Source organism: Strongylocentrotus purpuratus, unplaced genomic scaffold (assembly GCF_000002235.5).
Source record: "Strongylocentrotus purpuratus isolate Spur 01 unplaced genomic scaffold, Spur_5.0 spur5_scaffold_21, whole genome shotgun sequence".
NCBI lineage: Eukaryota > Metazoa > Echinodermata > Echinoidea > Camarodonta > Strongylocentrotidae > Strongylocentrotus > Strongylocentrotus purpuratus.
Genome location: NW_022145607.1, coordinates 29,136,379 through 29,156,462, shown reverse-complemented (window position 1 = coordinate 29,156,462; position 20,084 = coordinate 29,136,379).

Below are 20,084 nucleotides of genomic sequence, written 5' to 3'. Positions count from 1 at the left end.
GTACCAACAATTATATAATTTCTTATGAAATTATTTAAATCATACTACCTTTTTTCCTTCTTCATGGTGATAATTTCTAATATCTAATGATATCTAATAAACTTTAATACAGATTTGATCTTTGTCCAAATATTCAGTGCTGTATCTATGTTGGTTCTAAACCACATAAGGCAGTGAAAGCACTCTTAGAATAATTTGCTTATCTGTCTACTCCATTGCATGGAGCAGTATCATAAACTGTGAAGTACCCTCTTCCCATCCTCCATCCGGGCTAGTTGTCCCTGTGCTTCTATACCATGAAGACATGATTAAAACAAAATCTTACCATTGCATTGTTTAATCGGATTTTCATATTTTGATTGTCACGGTGGCAGCAGTGGGATATATATATATATATATCTTCAATGAGAGATTGTTGTGATGCAGTATATACCAGCACTCTCATGCATAGGTTAAATCCATGAAGCACCATATACATATTAGATAATGTACATGGGAGTGAACCCGTTATACTGCTTTCAAGGCATTGTCTCATTTTTAATTTTCTTTTTTTGAAGAATGTTTATTTTTAAAATATTAAAATAATGGAATAAATAACTAGGTCATGTGGTACATATTTACTTAAACAGTCACATTTGGATTAGTACTTAATTGATGACTCTACTTTGAATTCATGTCAAAGGTGTGATGCCTCCAGATGAACATTACAAAAAATTACCATGATAACCATGTTTTTTGGTCCTAATTACCATCCACCATGGTAATCATGGTACCAAACAATGAAATACATTGTTTGATGACCCTATGTCTATCATCGTTTGATAACATGGTAACCATGCTTTCCATGGTGGATGGTAATTTGAACATATAAAAACATAAGCTCTGTAGCTTCGTCTATTCCTCAGATAGACTTTCTACATGATGGGAAAACTATAACGCTCTAAAGCACTCGTACTCCAGTCAACTCAACGTTAAATGAAATCACCACGAAGATGCAGACTTGTCATAATATGTTCCAAAGATATAGCCTTGGTGCATTTATTTCGGATCTCACGCGTTAATAAAACGGCGAGCAAGCCAAGTGTCATTCAGAGTGCGAATGATTCTAACGAAGTGAAGTACCATAAGTAGGAGACCAGCCTGTAGGTCCCGTGACCAATCTCTGGGAACAAAGGTTTGAAAGTATTTTTGTGTTCCCTGATGAATACCGAACAATTTTGACTGCGTCCTTACAGATTATATGTTGACCCCTCACGAACATGCCTGGGATTTTCAAAGGGGCAGCCCAAGTCAAAATTGTTCGGTATTCATCAGGGAACACAAAAACGCTTTAAAACCTTTGTTCCCAGATATTGGTCACGGGACCTACAGACTGGTCTCCTACAACATAAGGTATATTACCATATACAGTGGTTAACTGAAACAAATAGATACAAACATAAATTAATTATCCTAATTAATTCAACAACACAAACGATATATAATATACTTGAATAAACTGATTATTCACTATCTAAATCCTCGTCTATATATTTGCATCAATAACTAAGTACGTAATTAGGTAAGTCTTTATACATACATGTAGTTACTGCAATTATTGTAGTAAACAGTTATCTTGAATAGTTTAAATGTATTGATTATTCTTTAAGTATTATGCTATTCCTAACTGAATCTATAATCAATTTTCCTTTAATAGAATAATAAACCATAAACAATCACTCAAATGCAATCATAATACATTTAAATGAAATATGTTAACTAGCGCCAGCACTCAGTGCAGTATAAACTAATCATGCAAACTCTTTAACTTTCCAGTAGCTTTTGTGCTGAGAATTACACTTTCTCAATGACTGGTAGCTGTGCAGAACACGTTACAATGGAGACAATCTTTCTGCACGCTGAATTCTAAGAAACCCAAATGGAAGTGACTTCACTATCCCGAGGGTAAACACCAAATTCCTTTTTGTGACTCATGCATATATTTCAATCTTCTATCTTTCTTTCAATCACTTGAACTATATATTACAAGCAATGAAACTATACTAACAGAGCAATATTACAACATACTCTAAATGGTACATAGTTATTTCTCAGCTAGTCTTAAAGTAATCTGTAATGATTCTAGAGTAAATTAAACCTATCTCTGAATGGGTGTGCCCATCTATAATGCACACAGTACAGAAACACATATTCCTTGAGGGGAATTTAGTATATATTCCTCAACAAATTTGCAACATTGATATCTTCTTACAACAAATTTAAGCAATAAAATCATGAAATATATAAGCATTAACTTGTACAATGATATGAATGACAACGATAAACTCACCAACTGTTATATACCCCAAATGATGAATTTCTAATAATAATAATAATAATAATAATAATAATAATAATAATAATAATAATAATAATAATAATAATAATAATAGCCTAATAGTCCACTCCAAATTTTATTAAACCGAAACGGAAATTCTTTTTGCCCAATTGAGATCTTCTTCAAGAACACACATATGCACACATAGGGTAAGGTGTGGGGGTGATAATCCTAGGCATCTGAATCCCAGACTTGAGTAAAACTTAATAAACAGTTGTATAACAAAAATAAAAATTTCTCAATAATCTGGAAAATCCATGACTTCTTCAAAAAAATTCAACAAAATAGAATTCTTAGATCAGTAGGAATTTCATTAAACTGTACATATATTCTTTGCGAGAATCAATATTAATTACTTCGTTTTTTGATAAATAATAATAAGTTAATATGTGTATAGCACATACTAGTCCCTATGTGCCAATCATGGTGATGCATAATAGTTGTATTCTAAAAAATAGTAATCACAACATATAGACATGTTTATTGCAATACATTAAACTACGAATAATTTAGAGCCTACACATTATATTAAAAGCAAAAGGAGATAAATGTAAGGCACACTACACTATTTACATTTATTTGATAGGGCTTATACAGGATAGGTATGACTGTCTTAGACATTGACATGCAAACATTCTTGTCAATTCATATTACATTACATGAATAAGAATGAAATAATTAATCATGTTTAAATTCAACTATAATGAATTCAACCATGTATATTTAGTCATGTGTTCAGCAAAATAGACTTACATGTAAAGTCATTCTTTATAATATAATCAATGCATACAAAACGATCAATATCAGTAAACAATATTTGGCGTTTTAACAATATAACACTCACACTAAACGGAATAATTAATATTGATAGATCAAGTCTGAAATGAATCGATACAACTACTTTTACTAATACCGCCACAGCAATAACATCAACAGGACAATAACTACACCAACATCAAGTATTATTTTAGTATTACTACTACTACTACTACTACTACTACTACTACTACTGATACTACTACTACTACTACCGGAAATTACACTACTACCATTACTAGTTATACATTTTACTTCTTCGCATAATGCGGAAATTTCTCAATGCACTTTTACCATGTTTACAGAAAGTGCATACAACCTTCCGAAAATCAAGCTTAATGCTTCGTGAATTACACTTAATAATGTTCTTGCATCGACTTTTATAGTATACAATCACGAGTTAAACTTGTAGAAAATCATCTACTTGGATAAATGACATTTATATACAAACACACTCCTTTGAATGGGCACCGATGATTTGGATACGTTATTTACAAATTATCTACAGACAAAACTAACAAGTCATATATATATAGCAAACAAAATAGTTTCCCTTTCCAAATTAAGATTTAAGAAAATACAAACAAGCGTTTTAAGTAACACATGCAAGAGTTCATACACAAACTGTATTAGATAACACAAGAATACAGCGTTATATTTGTGAATGAAATATGGTCTCCATTCGTCCTCTTTACAAGGGCCATGAAGGATACATGACTCGATACATTTACTTAATAGTCTGTTTGTGGATACATTTGACAAAGATTTACCGTATTAAAACTCTTGTTTGTATGAAATCACATAAGAACTGGTACTAAAATTATCGCCAGCTTGCACATCTCAATTATATATCAATATTGAGTTGTATCCACGTTCATGAATATCAAAGTAATGAGTTATCGGAAATTTCGGAAGGAGAACACTATTTTTGCTTCGATTTGTATTTTCTTTCTTTTGATCGTTCGTTTGTTTTTTGTGTTTTCGTTTTGTTTTTTGATTATTCAATTTCTTTCCGGAACATTCTTTATTATATATACATTTGATTTTAAGTCCGCCAATTACTGCCATTTCATATGCTGTGTGTTTTTAACTGTAAAATATGTTTATATATACATTTAAAGTTTTCATTTAAAACAGGCCTTCTGGCTCTGAAAAGACCACACTATTTTGTACATAGAAGGTAATACAATAAATCATAAAAGACGATTGATTATAATGGCACAGACATCATTTATATAATGCTCATTGCACAAGAGGCAGTGTTTACACTGCATTAATACATGCCCTAACAAATTGAGGTGATTCAGTTGAAGAAAGGTTTACGCTGTTCGATTTTCACTCACTCTGTGTAACGATATTACTCTCGCACGGTGCGTCAATGTCTACGCCAGTCCCTGACGCAGTCATACGCTAGGTAAAGTCCGTACCGTGTGCACTGAGCTCCATTGCAATTCTTTTATTTAGATCAATTTATATAGCGCAGCCACTATATAAATAAACTCTACTGCGCCAACCAAAAAAAAAATTCTCAACGATAACATATTATCCATTCTAAATGTAGTTATGTAAATGTAATAGCTGAGTAACAAATTAAAAATACAGGCAACATTGATCGTTGCAGTTATTAGGAGTAAAGATCTTCTGGTATTTTCAAAAGTCACATGACTATAGCGTGAAGAACTCTCTGCCCTAAACCTGATCGGATATTTAGTGTCGGTATTTCATCCATCCATGACATTGAACACTCTGATGGATTCTATTGTCGGCAGGCAACCATTAACAACCACATTTTTAAAATTAAATTACAACTCTATTTCCGATTCCCTTCACAGTGACAGCTAACACCAATTCATCACCTTATTTACAGACGTCCCAACTCTGAAGGTTTGTCAAGTGTCCATGATTAACTAAGCAGGCTCCTCTTGCATGAGAACACATTTTAATTTTATTATACATGTATATGTTTAAAGGCCCCTATCAGGGATTTGTAAGCCTTCAGAAACTTATCTCAAACTTTATCTGTAGCAGCAATTTTGTGAAAGTGTGTGCAAAATTTAACATCAAAAGACTTGACAAAAGGTTTTCTATCTATAAGGGAAATTTGTGGGCCCTCATTTTGTACACAACAAATGTTTTGAATGAAACACTGCAGGTTGTAAAAATTCAAATTAGAAAAGAGAATAAATGTTTTTTTTTTTCACAGAATGAATGTTTTGCCACCATACGTTCAGAAAACTTTACAACATTTGGGATCTTTTGCAAAAATTAAATAAAATAAAGTGAAAATCAATCCTGAATCCTGAACGACCTAATGCTAGTTAAAGTAACAGTTCAAAGGGAATTCAAAATCATGATTTCTTCAATGAAAGAAAAAGAGCCATATAATCGATGTAAAGAACACCGATCTATACCATATTAAATGAATATCAACGTGATTCATTGGGTGAGTAACTCGATTGCATGACAGTTGGATGTGTAATACACAAAGTCTGGTTTTCAATTTAAACGTATTATATGATATGCCTATAATAGTGTTTTATGGACTCTTCACTTCAGCCCATACTTCCTGTTGGCGAGCACACATCGTCTGATCCCTCTGATTCGTCAGATTGAGTACGGGTGTCATCTACTTGATAACTCAATATTCACTAAAGTGATGGAGAAAGAGAGGGGGAGAAAGGGAGAGAGAGATAGAGAGAGAGATAAGTGTCAATGTGTGCATCAATATAATATGTAGAAGCAGCACTGCATAACAAACTTCACATACATACCGCAGTAGACAGAGGACAAAGAAGCTATCGAATATCACACAGTTTTACGTCAAAGTACAGCACCATTTTAACCAACATGATATCTATTACGTAGAAAACAAAATAATACAAAAATGCGAGAATCAATTAAATAAATAGGTCTACATGTTATCATGTTAATTTTTGGTTCGATGGGCACATTCGAATATTCCTGATTACCCATTTCCAATAGAATATTTTTTTTTTATGTACACGCCTTTGTTGACTCTTTGTTACATTTTGCACGGCTCGGTTCATGTGGGATCATGGGTGGTACATAATGTCAGTTCGTATCATTATCGATAAATACACAAAATGAATACAAATATAAACATAAGAAATTCAAATATTTCTGTATGTCAATAGCATTTTTTTCTTCATGTGAAACAATTCCCCCCGTTCTCTCGAGACGGGAAATAAGTACATACTTGTCAGGGGCGTACGTAGCGAGGGGGGGGGGGGTTATCTTGACAACATCGGACTGCTTACCCCCCCCCCCCCCCCTCCCCCCTCCCCCCCCCCTCCCCCCCCCCCCCCCCCCCCCCCCCCCCCTCACTGAGCGACTTTTCGGCTGGCTGAGTCGTTGCGATTTTTTTTGACCTCCAAAAAAAAAAAAAAAGTGTCCGCTTACCCCCCCCCCCCCCCCCCCCCCCCCCCCCCACTGAGCGACTTTTCGGCCGGCACGATTATTCAAATTTTCGGGAGCAAAATATTTTAAAATCCCCCCTTGAACAAATCCTGCGTACGCCCCTGATACTTGTATTAATAATTAAGATATTTTTGTTTCTATTTCTGTTATAAAAATACAAGCAGGGTGTTTTGAGCAGACCTCGCGTCTGAATGAATATCAGAAACGACTAGCTTGAGAATAGGAGCACGCGTGCTATAGTCAGGGGCGTCGCTAGACCTTTTTCAGTGTGGGGGGGGGGGGGAGGGTGGGTGTAGAGGCCAACGATTACCGACAAAACTAGCCACCAATTACAACAAAATTAAATGTCCCAATATCTACAAATTTAACACTATAAACCCGGGGCCGAAGGCTAAATTGTTTTTCCTATGGACTATCTATAGTACTTGCGTATGGGCAAATGGTCATTTTCCTCCAGGATATAAATGTACGAATTATTTCGTCAACTTAGTCAGCATCATAGCTATATATTAAAATGCAGGCGCGTAGCTAGGAACTTATTTTAGGGAAGGGCGGTAGTGAGCAAGCAAATCACCTAAAGTATTAGGGGGTGTGGGTGATAGGCCATCCGCGCGAAGCGCGAAAGCTTTGACGTTTCATTAAATTATTATAAAAAGAAGACGATTTGCTGTACCGTTCTCGACTGTTAATCTTTGTCTGAATTCAGTTTCTCCCCCTCCCGCTCAAAGCGCGGAAGCTTTGACGTTTCATTAAATTACGATAAAAAGCAGACGACTGGGTGTACAGTTCTCGACTCTTAATCCTTATCTGAATTCAGTTCTCCCGCGCGGAAGTTTTGGCATTTCATTAAATTATTAGAGAAAGTAGCAACTTGTTGAACCGTGCTCGACTCTTAATCCTTGTCTGAATGAAGTTTCCCCCTCACGCGTGAAGCGCTGAAGTTTTGACGTTTCATTAACTTATTAGAGAAAGAAGACGATTCGTTGTACCGTTTTCGACTCTTAATAAACTCTAATTGTCTGAACTCAGTTTCACCCTCTAGCGCGAAAGTTTTGACCTTTCCTTAAATTATCAGAGAAGCAGACGACGGTTGTACCGTTTTCGACTCTTAATCCTTGTCTGAATTCAGTTTCCCCCTTCCCGCGCGAAGCGCGAAAATCTTAGACGTTTGATTTAATTATTATAGAAAGAAGACGATTCGTTGCTCCGTTTTCGACTCTTATTAAGCCCTATTTATTGAATTCAGTTTTCCCCTTTCGCGCGAAGCGCGGAAGCTTTGACGTTTTCATAACTTATTAGAGAAAGCAGACGAATCGTTGTACTGTTCCCGACTCGTCTAAACTAAGTTTTCCCCTTCCGCGCGAAGCGCGGTATTTTTGGCGTTTCATCCAAATATAGAGAAAGGAAGACGAATCGTCGTACCGTTGTTGACTCTTAAAGGGCCCATGACGTCGAAATACAAGTGTATTCCTGTTGGTGTGCAGTCCTGCATACATCTCATATTTTGATATGTAAACTACTGAATTTGTTTCATAGATTTTTAAATATTTTTTGAAATATTTGTTTTTCAAACTTGCTAAGCTCCACCCCAAAAAACCTCCAGATCTCATTCCCCTTGTGACATCATCTGTCAGTCATCAATGAGCTAACTTGAGAAAGTGGTATGTATCTTTGCCGAAGTCGACCACCCATTAGAATACGTATTACAATAGCAACATACAAGTTGCTATGTCAGACATGCTGTAGCATCACCAGGAAGACAAAGGCAATGATGATGTATGGTACATATGTATGGAAGCATGCAATTATATTATGAACGTGTGCTAAGCTGGGGGAAATTACATACCATTGTCTATTCTAGGATATTAATTTAGTCTTACATCCTTGGCGACACCCTTGGCTATAGTCTCCCACTAATTCTAACACTAGACCTCATTTCTGCTGTATTCTAGTCAGCCAGTAATGCCTAGGTCACATTTGCTATACGCCTAGGATACGGCGGCCGTACGCCCCGGAAATCGAGAGATACTTGCGGCGGCCGCAGACAATCTGCGGTAGCCTCAGGGTCACCCTTGGGCGTATCCCTATCTTTGCAGGCCATACGGGTCGCCGTGGAATTATAACGCTGAGTTATAACTGTTTTTATGTATAGATTCGCCGTAGCGATTAGACACGCCGTAGCCATGCCGTAGACTCGTAGAGCGTCGGGCGTACGATGGCCTTGCGTTTTATATATTCCAGGGGTGAAGCGGTAGCAAGCGTCTGGCCGCACAGCCCCCGTATTGTCACCCTTCGGCCGCCTTGCGGACACCATGTAGCTACAGGTGTACCTTGCGTCTGCCTTAGTATTTGTTTAAAAAAACGGCTACGGCCGCCGCAGGGACGCCCTAAGGCGATAGTACGTCATCACTTCAAAGGCCGTACGGCAGCCACAGATTTTCTGTCTCCACAAATTCAAAACAAAAATCGTGCGGCTACCCTAACATATGTCACCGCTACCATATGTGACCTTGGGAATGCTGCGGCGGCCCTATAATGTGACCTAGGCATAAGTCGTTAAAGTTAACAAAAGAGGAAGGCGGCTTTTAATATTGCACATCCTTCCTGAGATGAAAAAAATACCTGTGACTGTGCGTACAATACACAAACACTGATTATCGCAGAGGGTTTCAGAGACATGCAATCATACATAAATGTTATGCAGTCATTAATGGCCATGCAAGTCTAAAAGTTAAAGTTGTAAGGACTTACCTACGTGGTGTGCCATGCTCCACTTCCACCGTCATGACCTGATGTTCATTGCATGCAGTGGTGAAATCATTCACGCTCAAATCTGTTCCGCATCTAACGAATCTACCAGTATTAAGATATACGGAATACAGCATTATCTAGGGGATGGGGCATGTTACAGGAGTTATTAATGTTTGCAATAGAGCCGTTCACAATGATGTAACTTTTTATCTTATTTGTTTTATCATGTAGCACCTCAATTTGTATAAAAACCGTGATGCATGGTACAGGTGAGCAGAGCTCTTCATCATAAATATTTAGGCCTACTCATGTTAGTATTGATGTTTTGTCATCTTTAAATTCAAATTGATTCTAATCATAATAAATCAAACTTTGAAAGAGAGAGAGAGAGTGAGAGAAAGAAATAGAAAAGAGAGAGAGAGAGAGAGGGGGGGGGGGAGATGGTGAGAGACAGAGAGAGAGAGAAAGGGGGAGACACACTCTATGCAATTAAAAAACCCGCATATTTTCTTCAATTTCCAGATGGGGAGTGGAGAATCAAAAGGAGAAAAGTGTCAAAGTACTCTTTGAAGAAAAGCACATTGTGTTTTACCTGATAGTCTTCAAATGTTTGAGGTTGTGAGGTGATTTGAAAGCTTGTAAGATTAGTTCCATCTTACTGTTGCCAATGTCAAGATCGCTGAATGTCACCTTGACAAGCTGAGGGGAGATATTCAGGAGGGCATTGGGTAGTGAAGTGGGATCCTCACGGAAACCAGCCGGTTGAAGTCCATACTCATGTGTTTGAATGGTGAGTTCTGTTGCTCCTGTTAGATGGATCCTCTGGATGACGTCACAGTTAATCGTGCTCTGTACCTGTATTGTGACCCTCTTCACATTGTCAAACATCGAACCACAATCCTGCCATCCTCGAAGTGTCTCATCATTCACTTTCAGCTCAGTCAGGGTGGGGCACGTGTTAACACCCTGGTCGTCATCATATACATAAAAAGGGAGATTAAAGTACAATAACAAATGTAGTAGGTTCGATTGTTGGTGGTTATATCACTGCATTCTTAGGTTTCATGAAAAAAGCGACAAAAAAAATGAATATGGATTTTGCTAGCCTCATGAGTATTGTAGAATATAAACAAGGATTTTAAAAAGACATGAGCCGAGCAAATGAGAGAAGGCTTTATATGCAAATGCAAGTATAAGTTACAAGTTATAAGAATTTTGGTTTTTTCTTCATACAATTCAATTGTACATGTATATCATTCGTTATTTACCAATATGAATATGTGACGGAAAGTACCGTTTATAGATTCATTGAAACGAAGACCAGTCTAATTTAGCCATACGTTAGGATGAACACCTACTAAATAATTTAAAATCGGTCAAATTCCGTGCTTCGTATAAACAATAATCAAATACAATGTAACTGGCATAAATGTATTAGAGTTTGAAATAGTTATATTAAAAGTGATTACAAACTATATAACTTTATATCACAAGTAAAATTTAAACCGTTATCGATGTAGTGTAGTATAGTGTAGTGTGAATTAATAATATTACTTGAATTGTGATGTACAGTGGGCCGTTTAAGAATATCCGATGTAAAACTTTACTGCAGAATTAACAGATATTTAATATAAACGTGACTACAGGTACAAATATACCACTATAACATTTAGCTTATTGTTATGTGTTTTAATGCATAGGCCTATCGGGAGGAAGGCGGGCGAATTGTCAAATTTCGTTAGACTATACAGAATAAAGTACACTTCCAGTATAACAAAACATGTAGTGATTTGCTTAGATCCTACAATATATAATGAAATCAATACCTTTGCGGATGCTGCCATCGATGATGATGTAATTGAGTAGAAGTCATTGTGATACTTGCCGTCGAGTGTCAGGTTCGTCAGATGACGCATCTTACATATAAACTGAGCGCAATCACGTGATTGAGAAGGCCGTTTACTGAGATGCAGATATAATCTAAGCGTCTCAATCTGTAATGATAGCAACATTATGTTACATGAATACTAATAACGACCCAATAAAACTATATTCAAGAATCAACAGTATGTTTCAATTATATTATCATCGTTGCCACAATAAAAAACTCTTAACACAATCACATTTTTTGGTAAAGATCTACAAGTCTTGATACCTGAATTTAGCCGGAATTTCAATAGTTCCTGGATTCTTCTGAGACCGATATAATGGTGTTTCTTCATAACTGATCGATAATGTCAGAGGGGATCAATGCGTTTTTGATTGATCCGAACGGGACTGGGGCATGACGGTTACAAAATTTATATCATTTTCTAGATCTTATTGACCTATAGACAGACGGAGTAGTGGGTAATATGAATGATAAACGTGGCTCATGATCGTAAGTCTTACAGAACAAAAGAGAATACAACAAGAAGGCAGAACGGTCAAAAACCCGTCCTTAACCTTAAAAAGGCCGGGCTATTTGAGGTCTTAGTACGGCCGGGGGGGGGGGGGCATTATGGCCCCTTTAAGATCTCCGCGAAAACGTGCACGCATGTAAAGTGAAGTGTATAGAATACTATGATAATTTCATTTTTTTTTAATTCACTCATTTGCATATTTATGGTAATTTATGCAAATAAGGTAATACAAATCACATTTTTTTCACCTATAAATCATATATTATTCATATTTAAGCATTCTTTTTCACTATATATATTCATTAGACCTTTTGGAATAATAATTCGACAACAAATTTGGAAGAGCCAGCTTATTCCTTATGTTATCTCTTGTTTTCATAATTTAAAATGTATTTCATTGTTTTTTAAAACTTATGTATTTTATTGTTTTGGTTGTTTCGTTTCATTTCTTAATACAATTCAACTATTTTGACTCCTAAAACAACCACCTAAACTTTAAAGAAGACCCGATAACCAACGTTATCAATTTTTAGGAAAAATGACATTTCTATATGTTTTGTACACAAATCACGAACATGATCGATTTTCGGGCTGACATGCAAAGACAAAAGGTCACGTGACCTTGTGACTGTTGGTCCGATTTAAAAAAAAATAATTAAAAGATGCGCAAGACTCGAAAGAAAAAAGTCAGCGAGCGGCGGGGCGCCATCCTTATGTGTTCCCGAACAATCAGAAAAATCGTGGAGGGGGGGGGGGGGTAATATAATTGGGTAATCTTACTGACCCTACTACATTTTCACGTCGGAATGAGTAAGGAGTACTGTTATAATAGTATCACATCATGTTAGATAAACAATTGCTGACATTATTTTACTGTATTATATCTAATATTATATGATGATAACAGTCGCCACCCTCATTTACCTACAAACGCAATACCTGCCTCTTACAATATATTAATAGAGATATTACTTTGAAAATCTTATTTCTTAATAACAAAACACAAACGTGTACAAATAGACTCAGAACATTTGACAGTTTACGATGGAAAACACAATCACAACGGGTAAGAAATGATTCGATTTTTCGTTTTGTAGGTTTTGAATTCATATTTTTTTTAAATCAAAATAGCCGTAACCCCATCAGCACTTCCGCAGGGTGGGGGTCCATATATTGAGTAGCCTTTAAACAAGGCCACATGTCTGATAGACGCCGAGCGACTAAAAAGGGACTAATCACGAAAACCCGAGTGAACGGCAGAGCGAGTAGCGCATCCGCCATTCGATCGCGCGTTCACCACGGGTCTCTAGATTCATCTCAGCCTCTGATTGGGGTGAAAATAGCCAGAGTCACGAGGCCTTGTCAAAAGGCTACATATTGAGTGTCCAAAGTCCCAATCTGATGTAATTGTAGCATTATGTTGGGTAAACAATTGCTGACATTACTCGACTTGAACATATTTTCACACTTTACATGTCGATACAGTTTCCATCCTCATTCATTTATAATGGGAAAAGTATTCTGAAATTTGATTGAAAATAGTACTTGAAAATCTGATTTCACATAAAATAAAAAGTGTGAAAACAAAAATATGGAACACTGTGCGGTTTCCAAAGGGATAGAAGAGACGAAGGGATTCGATTTTTTTATTTTTGTAGGTTATTAAATTGAAATAATTTAGTCTCATCGCCATTAACAATTTAAATGGACGTCCATCAGCATTCCCGTCGCATTCCCAATTGTCATTTGGAATTAATATATTATTCACCAGCAATGTCAAAATCTTCAGTCTGTTTTTATATTATGAAAAGAAAGTTTACTTTTCGCATCCACGTTTATGAAAATTTAACTTTTCCTACCTGCTTTCTATTAACAATTACGAGAGTAAAATCGTACACTTGCATTTAAAAACATACGAAAGGGTACACTTTAAGTACAACCAAATATGTAGTAGTTTTCCCAGAGTCCTAAAATATATGACCGAATCCATACCTTTGCTGATGATGCCATCGCCGATGATTTTGAGTAGAAGGCATCGTGATAGAAACCACGGAGTGTCAGGTTCTTCAGATGAGGCATCTTACAGATGAACTCAGCGAGATCACGTGATGCATCGGAACTTTTCCTGAGATCACCAGAGCGTATGTTCAGAGTCTCAATCTGTTGTAATAGTACGACATCATGTTGGATAAACAATTGCTGACATTACGCTACTTAAATATATGTTACGCTTTACATCATGATACAGTTGCCATTCTCATTCTTTTATACAACCAATATGTTATTCTGACATTGGATTGAAATAGTACTTGAAAAACTAATATAACATGACAGAAAAGTGTAAAAACAAATATAAATGGAACACTTTGCAGTTTGTGACATGTTATAGAAATAATACAAACGGGGACGAAGAGATTCAGAAAGTATTTGACAGTTTCCGATGAGAAACGTAATCACAACAACGGGAAAGAAATTATTCGATGTTTTACTTTGTCGGGTTTGAACTCATATATTTAATATCATCAACAATTTGTAATTAAAATAGCCGTCACTCCATCACCACCTCAATAGGGGGGGGGGGGTCTACATATTGAGTGTTCAAAGTTCTTATCTGATATAATTGTAAAATTATGTTAAACAAAACAATTGCTGACATTACACGACTTGAACATATTTCTAAACATTACATTTTGATACAGTTGCCATCCCTTATTCATTTACAAAGGAAAACGTCATTCTGAAATTAGATTCGGAAAAAGTACTTTGAAAATCTAATTTTATATAATATAAAAGTGTGAAAACAAATAAACATTGAAACACTTTGCAGTTTCCAAAGGGATAATTTTCAGTATGTTTTTGTATTATGACAGAAAGTTCATTTGTTTCGCTTCCACGTCCATAACATTTAACTTTTCCTACCTGCTTCCTCTCAACTGTGTACTAATTGCGAGAGTAAAATAGTCCACTTCCCTGTGACTATACAGAAAAGGGTACACTTCAAGTATAACAAATATGAAGTGAATTTCTTAGATTCCTAACATATATGATCAAATCAATACCTTTGCTGATGATGCCATCGCCGATGATAATGAGTAGAAGTCATCGTGATAGAAAACATCGAGTGCCAGGTTCTTCAGATGAGGCATCGTACAGATGAACTGAGCGAGATCACGTGATGTATTGGGACGTTTACCGAGATCATCAGAGCCGATGTTCAAAGTCTCAATCTGTTGTAATAGTACGACATCATGTTTAGATAAACAACTGCTGATATTACGATACTGAATAATATCTTACATTACATGATGATACAGTCGCCATCCTCATTCACTTACAAAAACAAAACCTTCCTCTTACAATTTATTTGATAGAGATATTACTTTGAAAATCATATTCCATAATAACGTAACACAAATATGTAAAATTAGACTCAGAATATTTGACAGTTTCCGATGGAAAACACAATCACAACGGGTAATAAATGATTCGATTTTTCGTTTTGTAGGTTTTGATTTCATTTTTTCTTCTTCTAATCATCAACAATTCTTAATTAAAATAGCCTTCACTCCATCAGCACTTCCATAGGAGGTGAGGGGGGGGGGGGGTCCACTTATTGAGTGTCCAAAGTCCTAATCTGATACAATTTTGTTGGATAAACAACTGCTGACATTACTCGACTTGAACATGTTTTTACACTTTACATCTTGATACAGTTGCCATACTCATGCATTTATTATGGGACGTTATTCTGAAATTTAATTCGGAAATAGTAATTTGAAAATTTAATTTTACATAACATAAAAGTGTAAAAACCAAAATATGAACCACTTTGCGGTTTCCGAAGGGATTAGAGAGACAAAGGGATTCGATTTTTAATTTTTGTAGGTTTTTAAAATAAAATATTTAGTCTCATCAGCATTCACAATTTAAATGGACGTCTCTCCATCATCATTCCCGTCGCATTCCGAATTGTCATATGGAATGAAGAATATGTTATATAATATATTATTCACCAGCCACGTTAAAATCTTCAGTCTGTTTTTGTATTATGACAGAAAGTTCACTTTTCGTATCCACGTCCATGAACATTTAACTTTTCCTACCTGCTTCATCTTAACAATTACGAGAGTAAAATCGTACACTTGCGTTTGACAACATATAAAAGGGTACACTTTAAGTATAGCAAATAGAGTCATAAAATATATGACCAAATCCATACCTTTGCTGATGATGCCATCGCCAATGATGTTGAGTAGAAGTCATCGTGATAGAAACCAAGGAGTGTCAGCTCATTCAGATGAGGCATCTTAAAGATGAACTGAGCGAGATCACGTGATGCATTGGGACGATCACTGAGGTCACCAGAGCGGATCTTCAGAGTCTCAATCTGTTGTAATAATACGACAAATTTGTTTTTGTAAAAACAGACCTCTTTTCCCCAGTATTCTCCTAATTCAATTTAATTTCATGACACCGGGGAAACTATTGTAATCTGTTGTAATAGTACGAAATCATGTTAGATACACAATTGCCGACATTAATATACTGAATTATATCTTACATAACATGATGATACAGTTGCCATCCTTATTCACTTACAAAACCAATACGTTACTTTTACAAATTATTTGATAGAGATATTACTTTGAAAGTGTTATTCTTAAAAAGGTAACACAATTGTGTGAAAAATAGAATCAGAACATTTGGCAGTTTTCAATGGAAAACATAATCAAAACAACGGGAGAGATGAGATTCGATTTTTCATTTTGTAGGTTTTTGAATTTATATATTAGTATTATTATTATAAATTAATATATTTATTATCATCGGCAATTCTTAATAAAAAAGCCGTCATTCCATCAGCACTTCCATAGGGGGGGGGGGGTGGGTCTACATATTGAGTGTCCAAAGTCCTAATCTGATATACACAGTGGATTTTTGCGAATAGACTTTCACTGAACTTGGACAAAACTAATTTCATATTTTTTAGCAATTCAATATCCGATTTACCAGGAGATATCTATTTCAACAATGTTAAAATTTAGAAAGTAAAATCGACCAAGTTTCTTTGCCTCTTTTATTTATTTATTTATTTATTTATTTCGCATCTTTATACAGAGTAACATGTTCAGCTAAAAATCATTACAAAACATTGTTAAAAACATTAAAATAGGCTGGTTTACAACAGGGCTCTGTTTAAAAAACAACATAAAATGACAATGAACAATATTATATATAGAAATGACAGGGGTAACGAAAGCTAACACACACACACCTGTTTACCACCTGTTTACAAACTAAAAATTACATTAAAATCAAGCATAAAATGAATTTGACCTCACTGCAACCCCCTCCTCCACCTTCATTAAAAAAAAGCTATTTATTGCCAGGTTTGATACATTTTTTGAAAATGGCTAAGGACTGGGCAGATCGGCATTCATCGGACAAACAGTTCCATTCATTTACACTAACTGGTACAAATGTCCTCCGATAAAATTGAGTTTTGCATTGAGGGATACGTAATAAAAACCTGTTGGTGCTTCGTGTTACACGTGTAGAGACATTGTCATTTAGAACAAATTTACTACTTAACTGGGATGGTGCAACCCCACTTACAAATTTATATACCATGCATGATATTGACTTGTTAAACAGTTCTTTTAGAGTAGGCCAGGCTAGTATTCGAAAAACTGTTTCCGATGAGGTTTCCCAAGTATATCCACTTACATATATGCTGCGCGCTTGTGTAGCGTGTTTAATATTTTGTAGTTAGATTCGGATGAAGATGACCAGACGGTTGAACAATATAATGCATGGGGGAGAACAAATCCCCAATATAATCTTTTGAGTTGATCAACATTAAATATATACTTGTTTCTTCTAATTAGGCCAAGTTTTTGTTTCATGACTTTTGCAATAGAAGTAACATGAGATTTGAATGTCAGAGTATCATTAATCGACACCCCCAGACACTTATATTCAGATACACATTCTAGTAAGGTACCATTAATTATAACAGATATTTTTTTTTATCCTGCAAGGTATTCAATCGTTGTCGAGAACCAAGAAGCATCACTTTCGTTTTTTTTTATCATTTAGTACCAATCTATTTTTAGATGTCCACTTGTAGACTTCATTCATTGCAGAATTTAGTTGACTTTCAACCGATTCAAGATTACTACCACTAACATACAGAGTTGCATCGTCAGCAAACATGACAACTTTTCCTGACTTTATACTGGAAACCAAATCGTTAATATATATTGTAAACAACAGGGGCCCTAAAACAGAGCCTTGTGGTACCCCAGAGATAGTTGACCTTGTATTGGATAATTTACCCCCTATTTCTGTCAATTGATCCCTAAAGCAAAAGTAGGATTTAAACCATGCCAATGCATTCTCAGAGCATCCTATCATAGAAAGTTTGTTCAGCAATACATCGTAGTTAACAGAATCAAAGGCTTTACGCATATCAATAAACGCTACCCCACAAAATTCCTATCAACTTCGGTTGCCCAGTCATCAACCATACACAATAGAGCACTTTCACATGAATGCTTTGGTCTAAAGCCAAATTGACTTTCACTGAAGAAATCGCTATTTAATAAGTATGTCTGTAAATGCTTTTGTACCCATTTCTCCAAAATTTTTGAAACAATTGACAATAAGGATATTTGTCGATATTTTTCTATACATAATCGATCACCGCCCTTAAAAATAGGGCGAATTTTGGCCAACCACCATGCTTTTGGAAAATGCCCTTTTGACAAAGAAAGGTTGAAAATATAAATAAGACCATCTATTACATTTGTGGCATATTTCATCACTTTCAACATTTTAACAGAGATGTCATCAGGCCCTGTCGCTTTTTTTTACAGAATGGCTATCAATTTCTTTTACAACAAAATCGTAGGTGATTGGAGGAATATCAAAAATTTGACGATCAACATGATCAAGGTCCTCACAATTCTCCTGTGGCAATGGACAACTGACAATTACATCTGGAATTGTGGTTTCACTAGCTCTCCAATCTGTTTTTCCCAGGAGTTCTGAAACACTATCAATAAAGTAGTCGTTCAGTTTTTCGGCAACAATTTCAGGCTGATAAATTTCAACATCATTAATATTCAATTTTATGGAAAGCTGACCAGTGCTAGAGGATAGTTGCTTTAGAATAGACCATAATGCACCGGGGTCACCAGACTTATCTTGCAATAAACCCTGTATATACTTTTGTTTAGATTTTTTAGTTAAACTTGTTACCATGTTACGTATTCTACGATATTCTTTCCATAATCCTGAGGAGTTAAACTTTAAAGCCTTGTTATGGAGATACTTTCTTTTTTTTATCAATGTAATTATTTCACCTGTGATCCAAGGAGAGGGTTTTTTCCTCATTCTTTTGTGTTTATATGGCATATGTTTATTAATAACTGACATTACTTGATTGTACCACAATTTCCAAGCTGTGTCAACGTTGCTAACACAAGCTAATTCTCTAAACATTAAGTTTAAGAGATCGTTGACAAAATTTACCTGCTTAAATTCTTTTAAGTTTCTGAATTTGATATCGTTATGAACATTCCCAGCACTTCTAGAATGTAAACATGTGAATATCAAAATATGATCACTAATGTGAGTTTTTATGACACCTGAAATACTGTGATCGTCCGGACATGTTGTATAAATATGGTCAATAAGTGTTTTAGAATGCTGGGTCACACGAGTAGGAATCTCAATCAACTGTGACAAAAGTGATCCCTGCATTACAGTCATAAGAGATCGTGTCGATGAATCGACATTGTCAGAAAGTAGGTCACAGTTGAGGTCCCCCAATATAATCAGTTCACAATCAAAATCTAGAGCATTACTCATCATAGCAGACATTAAATCAAAATAATCAACTGAAGAGTTCGGTGGACGGTACATAACACAAATTAAAAATGATTTCACGTTCCGTACCTTGGTTTTTATCCAAATAGTTTCTAAGTTTAACCCAAGATCTTTCACATGTTGAAAGTGGAGGGTGTTCTTCAAATAAATCATCACGCCCCCACCATGCCTACTTCTATCTTTCCTTAGTAAATCATAACCATCAATATGCAGTTCGTTGTCACTAACCGTGTTATCACAATGAGTCTCAGTAAGGCCAATGATGTCGAAGGGAGAATTTCTTAACAAATACCTTAGGTCTTCAAGTTTATTTGGTAAGGAATTAACATTCAAATGACACATACGTAATCCTCGTTTTGAAATAACTGGTATACTTCCATCATCAGCAAGTTCAAGATAGGCTTCTT